Genomic DNA, 8,911 nt, shown 5'->3' with positions numbered 1-8,911 from the left:
ACACACACACACACACACACACACACACACACAGGAACTGGCCTTTTCTTCAAGCCCTCGGAGGGATTTCTCCCTCATACACACAACCTGCATGCCGACAAACATACACACATAAACACAAACACAGTGAGGAAACACACACAAATACACATACGTAACCCACACAAACACGCGTGCGCGCACGTGGCCCGGGTTGCACGGCGCTCTTCGGGCGGGCCGCCACTCCTGCTGCCGGGGCACCTTTATGACAGGCGCGACGTTGAAATGAGTCCCCAGGAAAACTGGATCCCTTCCACTGTTTAAATTCCACAGACTTTGAGGCATGCAGTTGCTTAGCAACACCACAGACGTATCCTCCCCTCACTGATATGCATTTTTGGTTGAGTTTCAGCCTACTCCGGCTTTGACTTGGTCCTAAATTAAGCATCGGGAATAATTCCTTTTTCATGTAAATGCACATTAAAGCATGAGATGAGCTGCAGGAACTTTGAATGAGACAATTTTTCCGTGTCGGCGCTATTTATACTGCACTAGGAGAAGATTTGCCATAAACACTTTATAAATTATGGATGGAAAAGAAGGTTGTGAAGAACCGTGTCTCACTTGACTTGCTGACTGAAATTTCCTCATCAGGATGAGGGGGAGCATGTATGTTGGGGTATTCATGAGGGTCACCAACCCATTGGTCCGTGGGTCCGTACATCACCTCCGCGCGCGCACGCACGCACACACACACGCACGCACACTGCCATCCAAACAATGCAAACATTTTGAAGCAGCCATCTGAAAAATACAGAGCTGAGCAAATATGTGCAAAGACAATTGGAGGGTAAAATGTACATCAGAAAAGTCCAGCGAAAGGTAAAATAAATAAATACTGAATTGAAACTGAAGAATGAAGCTAAAGGCATTTTGGCAAAAAAAAAAAAAGTAAACATGAATAATTTCCAGAGAGAGTGAATCCAAAGGGGCCAACGAACAGAATTGCGGGTAAATACTAAAGAGTTTTTCTTTTGGTTTTTTGTTTTTTTACAAAATATTTTCTCATCTGCCGCCGGTTGTTTCATGTTTTTTTTTTTGCCGTTTATTCATTTATTTATTTATTGCTGATGTTCTTGTCTCACAGATGAGTGCAGTCGTCTGATTAAAGTCTTTCTGCTCCGCTGGAAGTCTCATGATTTCACGTCTGATGGGACTGTGAGGATTAAAGGAGCCGGCGCACTCGCTCGCTCGTCGCTCGTGCCCACTTGCAGAGATCACTGCGACGAGTCGTGCCGAGCGTTGCGGTCCCTGACGGCAGAAAGAAAACTGTTCACGCGGGGCGCACACAACAACACAGTTAGCGTGATTACCATCACCGCTATCGTCACTATTATTTTCATCATCATTATTACTATCATCGTTGTTATTTTCCAGTCGCAGGCCGGGCCGCCCTGCTGTCTTTGCTCAGCTCTGAATCAAAGGAACCGCCGTCTGGTGCGCTGCCAAATATTTGATAAGTCTCCACAGCGCTCGCAGAGACCCTGGACCCGTGGACAAATTCCTCAGCTAACAAAGGGGGATTTTATGACACGGGCCGGATTAGTCCTGCGCGTGTGCGCGTGTGTACATGTGCACGTGCGCACAGAGGCAGAGGGACTGAAGTGGAGTGAATGGAAGCAGGGAGTTGGTCCAGTGGGCCCGCTCCATTAGCATCCGGGCGGAGAGGCGTTGATTTCATCACGCACGCCTCCCTCCCTCCCTCCCTCTCGCCGCTCCACGGCCTTTTTCTTTTCTCTTCCGCGCTCGGCGTCCGAGATCGCCGCTCGTTTACGGCCTGCTTCGTGCGAACGCGGCGCGCTCCCACAACCCAAACCCCCTTCATTTCCGAATACGCCGCAAATAGATTTGATGTGCGCCGGCCAGTCCGCCGCTGATCTCTCTCTCCGTTCATTTCTTTGATGCTTGCTTGTTTTGATTGTGCGTTTGTTATTAATAGGCTGTAGGCTGTTATTCAAAACTGATGATTTTTTTTTCAAAGATAATTTCTCTGTTCTCTAAGGCGTCCACGCAACAAGCAGCCGAGGGTCCAGTGTTTTCAACGCGGTGAGGTTTTTTCTACTCTGAGCTTCGGGGGGGGGGGGGGTACCGCCTGCCCTCCTCCTGATCCGCTGCTGGCCTCACCGCCGAGGCCTCGAGTGTTCTGCAGCTCGTCAGTGCACCAGGCACGGCTGGATATACTGTCAGAGGTCAGAGGTGACGGGCAGGAAACTGGGCTTTTCGGCTGACTCGGGCACCTGTGAGACGTCCAGCGTGATTTGCAACTTGGTTTTATTGACGGATACAGAATAATCCGCCCTCGTGCACTTGAACCTGCATACTTCAGGAAACAAAACGTTCCTGGTAGAAGTTCCGACTTCATGATTTTTTTTCTCTTGGTAGTTCCACTTGAATATGGTTTTTATTTTTTCTAAATATCATTCCTTTTTTTTTTTTTTTTTTTACGACGGACTCTGTTTTGTACTTAACAAAATAGTGTTTTGTTTTGTTTTGTTTTGTTTTTACAAAAATGTTATGAAATGTTCTGAAGACTTCTAATAAGGGGAAACTGGAGTTCATCAAGACAGGACATTGTCTTTCGAAATTCACATTTTCAATAACCACTTCCTCACCACTTCCTTCTTCTCAATTTCTTCAGAAAGGGGGGTGCGGGGGGGGTTCCTCATTTGATTACATAAAGATTTTTGCCTTTCGAATGCATCAAATTTTTTTCTCAAAGAACAAAAATCTCTATTTTTACTCTCACACGTTGGACAGGATTTGGAGAAGATCCTTGTGTACCTTTACTACGAGATGCACCATCGTTACCATGGCAATAGATGTAACGCAATATAAATATTACGGAGACCGGTTTCAACTCCGCTCACCTCAAGTCCAGCGGCACAAAGCAAACACCTCGGATTCTATTTTCTCCCGGCGAGCGCAGCGGCGCTAGCACATCACGGGGTGATTCTCGTGTCTTTGAAAGCCCGTCAGTAATCCAAACAAGTGACTTCTGACCTTTTCTCAGGCTCCGAGCCGACGCTGAGCGCCGTTAGCTGACCGCCGTTAGCGGGGCTATTGTTTACTTTGGCATCCCGAGACTTCAAACCAGCTGAGCCCGGGTCTGGCTGGCGGTCACACTGCGCGTTGCCTTTGAACGCAGCACGCCATGCATTCCATACGCTGCGTTCCGCGGCACTCGGTGGTAGGCGGTTGCGAATGGACGGGGAAACCAGGTTCTTTTTTTTTCTTCCTTCTTCCTCTCAGCGTCGTTGCAGAGTAGAAACACTTCCCACATCATCACGCACGGAAAGCTTGTCAGCACATTTCTCTCTCGGCCTCCATGATTGTTCTCAATAACCCCATTTGGGCGCACGATCGAGGGCAGGTGACGGATGAAAGCCGGGGTTAAAAAGTCTGCCCCCACCCTCTCTCCACGTTTTCATTCAGTACCATTTAATATCAGGCACCGCTGCACACAAAAAAACGCCACGACGGAGGAAATAACACAAATAAATGGACGGAGATGAAAGAACGCCGGCTCCCAGCCTCCATTATTCGCTCCGTCTGGTGTGACAGCGGCAATCTGAGGCCGGCAATCCGCTTCTCAACACTTCCTGGAAACGACAGACAACAGAGACATCGTCCGTGGGAACTTGTGCAAATTGTTTCAGATTCGGGGTAGCAACCAGCTGACTCCTTGCTTGGAGCATCTACAGAACAATTAGGGATGCAAATGATCGATAATTGATTAATCACAAGTTGATTGACCTTATCGATTAACGATTAATTGATAAGCGGGAAATGAAGGGAAAGGGAAAGTAAGGAAGACATTATTTATCCCTTCAATAATGTTGAGGGTCCAATGTGACCCATTGTTACATTGGAGAACAGTAAAAACTCCCGAAACATTTGTCCTCTGATTTTAAGTTGACTTTTAATGGGCCACATTTCAACTTTTCTTTTAAAAAGTTGTTTAAAAGTAACTTGTTCTCGGTATATCATGACAATCACAGTATCTACAGGTGAGTTGCTCTTTCCTGCCGCTACACTGTTATGATATTAACTACCTGTGTAAAAATGCTCAATAAATTGCGACTAATTTAACTGAATCGATTTGATTCTTAATCGACAATTAATCGAGAATCGATTGATTAACATCACCGGAAAAAATAAAAGCTTTCTGAAAGTAAAATGTGATTAAAAAAAAAAACTACCACCAGATATCTGAGAGTGGCTTTTGCGTGCGCAGTTTACACCACGAGTCACAAAGCACATGTTAACCAAAACTGTCAGAACATTTCTCTTCCACCGATATCTTATTTTAACAAAACGTTCTCTCTCTCCCCACCGCACCCCCTTCCTTTTTTTTTCGGACTTTATCTCCTCGCTGCCAGCGTGTCTCGGCCTGTTTGTTTGGAGAGCCAGTTTTGCCCGGCACGACACGGAAGTACGTCAGCGTTGACCGGCTCGTGCGTGGCGAAAGGCGACAGGAAGAGACCACTCAAAGGGAGAGGAGACAGAGGTGAAGGAGAGGAGGGTGGAGCTGAGCTGCAGGGGAAAAATACGCAGCCGGGGCGGCGCGTTGAGGCCGAGGGAGGGAGGGAGAGTGCAAGATATTGATAACCTGGAGTGTCTCGGGGGAGGTTTTGTTTCGCGTCCGTTGACGGTGTTACTGAATCGCGTCGATTAAGACTTTGTTTAATACGTGTGTGATCATTTCAGACAGAACACGGCTCGACTTTTCCTCCAGGCTTCAGGTTCTTCAGTGATCATAACGAGCATTTGAGTTGAAACTCCTGCACAGAAACCTGAGCTTCCTGGTGGAAAAGTAAAGAGCAAAATGTAAAACACCCAAAGAGCAGTAAACACGTCTACAATGTGCCTCAATAACAAAGCATGCGCTTGAACAGGACATATTTGCCTCAATATTGGACTCATATCCAACATCAGCCAACCTCTGTTTGATGGATCTCTACAAAGCAGGACTCATTAACTGGTTTTAGAACAAATAAAGTATTTTTTTCAGAATTTTGTGCTTTATTTCCACGTGTCTAGTATTAAAACGGGAAGGAATTGTGTGCTTGGAGAGCAACTGTATGAAGTCCCAGGCATTATTAATACATCTGAACACAGAGGTGTTGCATGCGAACGAGCTTATGATCATCAGAGCCATACAAGGTTTATCCATCAAAAAAAAAAAGGAAAGAAAAGAAATGAACAAAAAAAGTCACAAACCGCAGGCATTCTCGTCTAACTTTTTTTTTGTTGTTGTTTCTCTGTGCGAAAGCAGCATCCGAGCATCAAGGCCGCAACTTTCAGGTGTCGTCTGCGCCGCGACAGAAGATCATTTCAACCTGCCTTTGTCGACATGAAAGCGCAAAAACCAATAAAAGCAAACACGGCGAAGGCGAAGCCTCTATTGTTTGTGTTGCTGGAGTAGCTGGTAATTGACTTTTGGTAGCGGCGGAGAAACCGGGTCTTTAACAAGCTCTCAGCCAGGTGCTGGGGCTGAGCGGAGCGGCTGAGCGGAGCGGCTTCGCCCCGCGCTGCGCTGGCGTGCGGCGGGGAGATAATTAGAGTAAAAGCAAAAGTTAAGTCGTCTCTTTGTACGTCCTTTTCTTTCTTGTTCCGCTGCCGGGATCGGGCGCGGAGGCTTTGATCGCGCTTTCAAATAACAGGGCCCAGGAGTCGACTGCGCAACACTAGAAAGAGTCCAAACTGGGATGTGAGAGAGCGCGGGTGTCTGTAGCCTGCGTGCACGTGTGTGCGCGTGTGTGTGTGTGCCTCCCTCAGGTGTTAGCCGAATCATTTCTTGCCTGTGTCAGACACAATATTCCCTGGAGGTACTTTCCATGTGTATATATATATATATATGTGTATATATATATATATATATATATATATATATATATATATATATATATATATACATACATATATATATCATTCATTTTTTCCTTCGTGAGGTATTTTTCTGCCTTAAACGCTCCATCCACTGTTATTAGTGGAGGATATTGCAGCCAATTAGTGGGTTTTTCCCCCCCCTTTTCCTGCGGATGCTTAATTGGCATGAAAGTGCCAATTAAGTGTTTCTAAATTGCCAATTCTGACGGAGATGAATGGAATGTCATTAAGTTTCCCCGAGATTAGGAGAGTAAGCATGAAATTGGGGACGGACTCCGAGACGCGACGTCTCTCCTTGTACTTTTTGCCTTGGGTGATTCCCCTTGTCGATAAAAGTCACCGCGAGGAACCGCTGAAGAGATCTCCAACTTGTTTGGGGTTTTTTTTCCGGTGAGAGAAACTTTTCAAACTGCGGCGGTTCGGCGGCACCAATTCTGGTATTTTATCTGATATCATCCTTGTAAATAACATGGTCTAGCATCTCGTCCGACTCCCTCTGCCTCTATCTCTGGTCAGACAGGATGTTTTGATGAGGAAGACGGCGGGGTCACGGTCTGATCCTGAGCGCATGATAAAGATCAACCACTTCCTTTGCATCATATGTTTGTATATACGTCCCGCGCATGCATGCATGTGTGTGTGTGTGTGTGTGTGTGTGTGTGTGTGTGTGTGTGTGTGTGTGTGTGTGTGTGTGTGTGTGTTTGGGTGCATGCGCTTCCGTTCGTGCATTCTCGACTCGTCTATCAGATAAGTTGAAATGTACATTGCATCTTCAGCGGATGTAAAATTAAACGCCGGCAGCTTTTAGCCCGGCGTGTGCTCTGCAAAGTGGAGGGAAGCTGCTCGGCTCGCACGGCAACAGCGGCGAACAATGGAAAAGTACTGAAGAGTGGCGCACAAGCAGACACACTGTGGCACTTAGCAGCCCGTTTTCACCAGTGTCACGGTGTGAAAGCTGCAGAGCAAATCTAAAAACGATTTAATCCAACTATTCACGAAGAAACTGCAAAAAAAAAAAAAAACGACTTAATCCATAGCATATAAGGATTTAATTAGGACAAAGAATGATGTTGTGCGCTTAGATTCACAGAACAACTAAATTGTATTATTCTGAAATGTCGAAGTATAAAAGTTTTTTTTTTTTCATTGTACGTGGGGGATTTTAAATGGAAACAACATATGAGAGACAAAGTAGCAAACCCGCGTCTCGAGTGAAAATCATCCGACAACATTCGCCTCCCTTTGTGCTTCACACGGCCTAAAGAATTCCTGCACTTTCTGCAGCTTCTGGCACAGGAACAGTTGAACGGGATGTATCAGTGTTTTGGAAACGCTGATGCTCTTGCAAGCCACTGTATACGTTGAAACAGGTTACCAGCGCGTGACCAGTTACAACAAACAGCACTACGAAATTCCCCAAGAGTGAGTGTTTACAGTAAAAACAGCGAACGAAAAATAAATAAATAAATAAAAAAACCTGAATGAAATTCAAGGCATCAATTGAGTGAGTTGGACTCAAGGTGGACGAGAGAGCTTAGAAAATGCTCACCAGCTGACAAGATGAAACTACAAAAACCTGAATGCTCCGAGCCTCAGGGCGGCATTAAATGCAGTCGACGTGCACATTTTACAGGTTCCAAACACAACACAAGTAAGAAAAAAGAAAAGAAAGAAAAGCGAGGTAAGGGCTTGCATTTGCCGCAAAGACAGACGCGAGGAGCCGGACGCGGAGGCTTGAGTGGAGAGGAGGTCAGAGGTCAGGCTCCAGGATTCCCGCCGCTGTGAAGTCTGCCAGTATCTGGTTACTCCTTTAAGTCTGCCATGATTACCCTGCACTTACATTCCACAGGCCTCATTTAATCCCGTCTACACAAGCATCTACAGGCCTGCATTAGGCCAGACACACACACACACACACACACACACACACACACACACACACACACACACACACACACACACACACACACACACACACACACACACACACACACACACGGGGGGGTGAGCAACAAAAACCGACGTTGGATGTCAATTTATACCAACAATTAGCAAAAAAACAAATGAAAAAATGCAATGTAGGCCAATTCTTTGCTCTGCGTGGAAACTAGAAGACAACATTTGTGTTGCCGCTGTAGTGCTAACCCGGTTGTAAAACGGGAGGAATAGCCGTAATACACACGGAGGCGTTTGTCACCTCGCACCAAACTGTGAGGGGAGCCGCGGTGATGCGGAGGGCCGGCCAGGCCGCCTGCCGCCTCCCTGCTGCGTCCAATAAGCTGCTGTCTCCAGCTGCGATAACCCTACTGGACATTTTCTGCTTCTCTGGCAAGCGTTGAAAATTTGCCGGCGTTAGTTGTTTATTTGCGGGGGGAGGGGCTCGCGAGCGCGCCGAGGGTATCTGCGCAGCTTCCTGGCCGCCGCCGAGCGCCGTATCCTCGCCGCCGAGAGTCATCTCGTCTCCACACGTCGCTTCCTTCCTTTGAAAATGAATTTCCCATCGCTTTATTAAATTCAGCTCCCCCGTCAGTTGGTCTGACATCAACATTGTTCCTCAGAGGGGGATTTTTTTTTTTTTTTTTTTTTTTTTTACCCCCCCACCTCCTCTTGGCCTCTGAGACCGAGGAGCCCGATTGGATAGAGAGAGAAGCGCAATTCATAACCAAGAGGAAGGCGAGGAAACGGCTCTTTTTGTGTCATACCGTCGAGAAAGAAAGCGGAGAGGATATTATAGTTGTCTCTAGCTTGTCTTACGCCGATATTGCACCTATCAATCATATTTCACGGGGCACGCTCCTTGTGTTCGCTGACATTTCCCTTGATTTATCAGCGCAATACATGCGGCGTGCATAAATACGCAGGGCGAGAGGAGGCGTCGGAGGCGGAGCCGCACGTGGAGATTTAATGTGGGGTGATGTGTGCACGCTGTGGGCCGAGCGGACAAAACGGGGGCGTCTGAGAGAGAATATGGAAACACCGACTA

The sequence above is a fragment of the Nelusetta ayraudi genome, unplaced genomic scaffold (assembly GCF_046127955.1).
Source record: "Nelusetta ayraudi isolate G7.1 ecotype Tasmania unplaced genomic scaffold, CSIRO-AGI_Nayr_v1 ptg000076l, whole genome shotgun sequence".
In the NCBI taxonomy this organism is placed as follows: domain Eukaryota; kingdom Metazoa; phylum Chordata; class Actinopteri; order Tetraodontiformes; family Monacanthidae; genus Nelusetta; species Nelusetta ayraudi.
Note: the sequence above shows the minus strand (reverse complement) of the source record.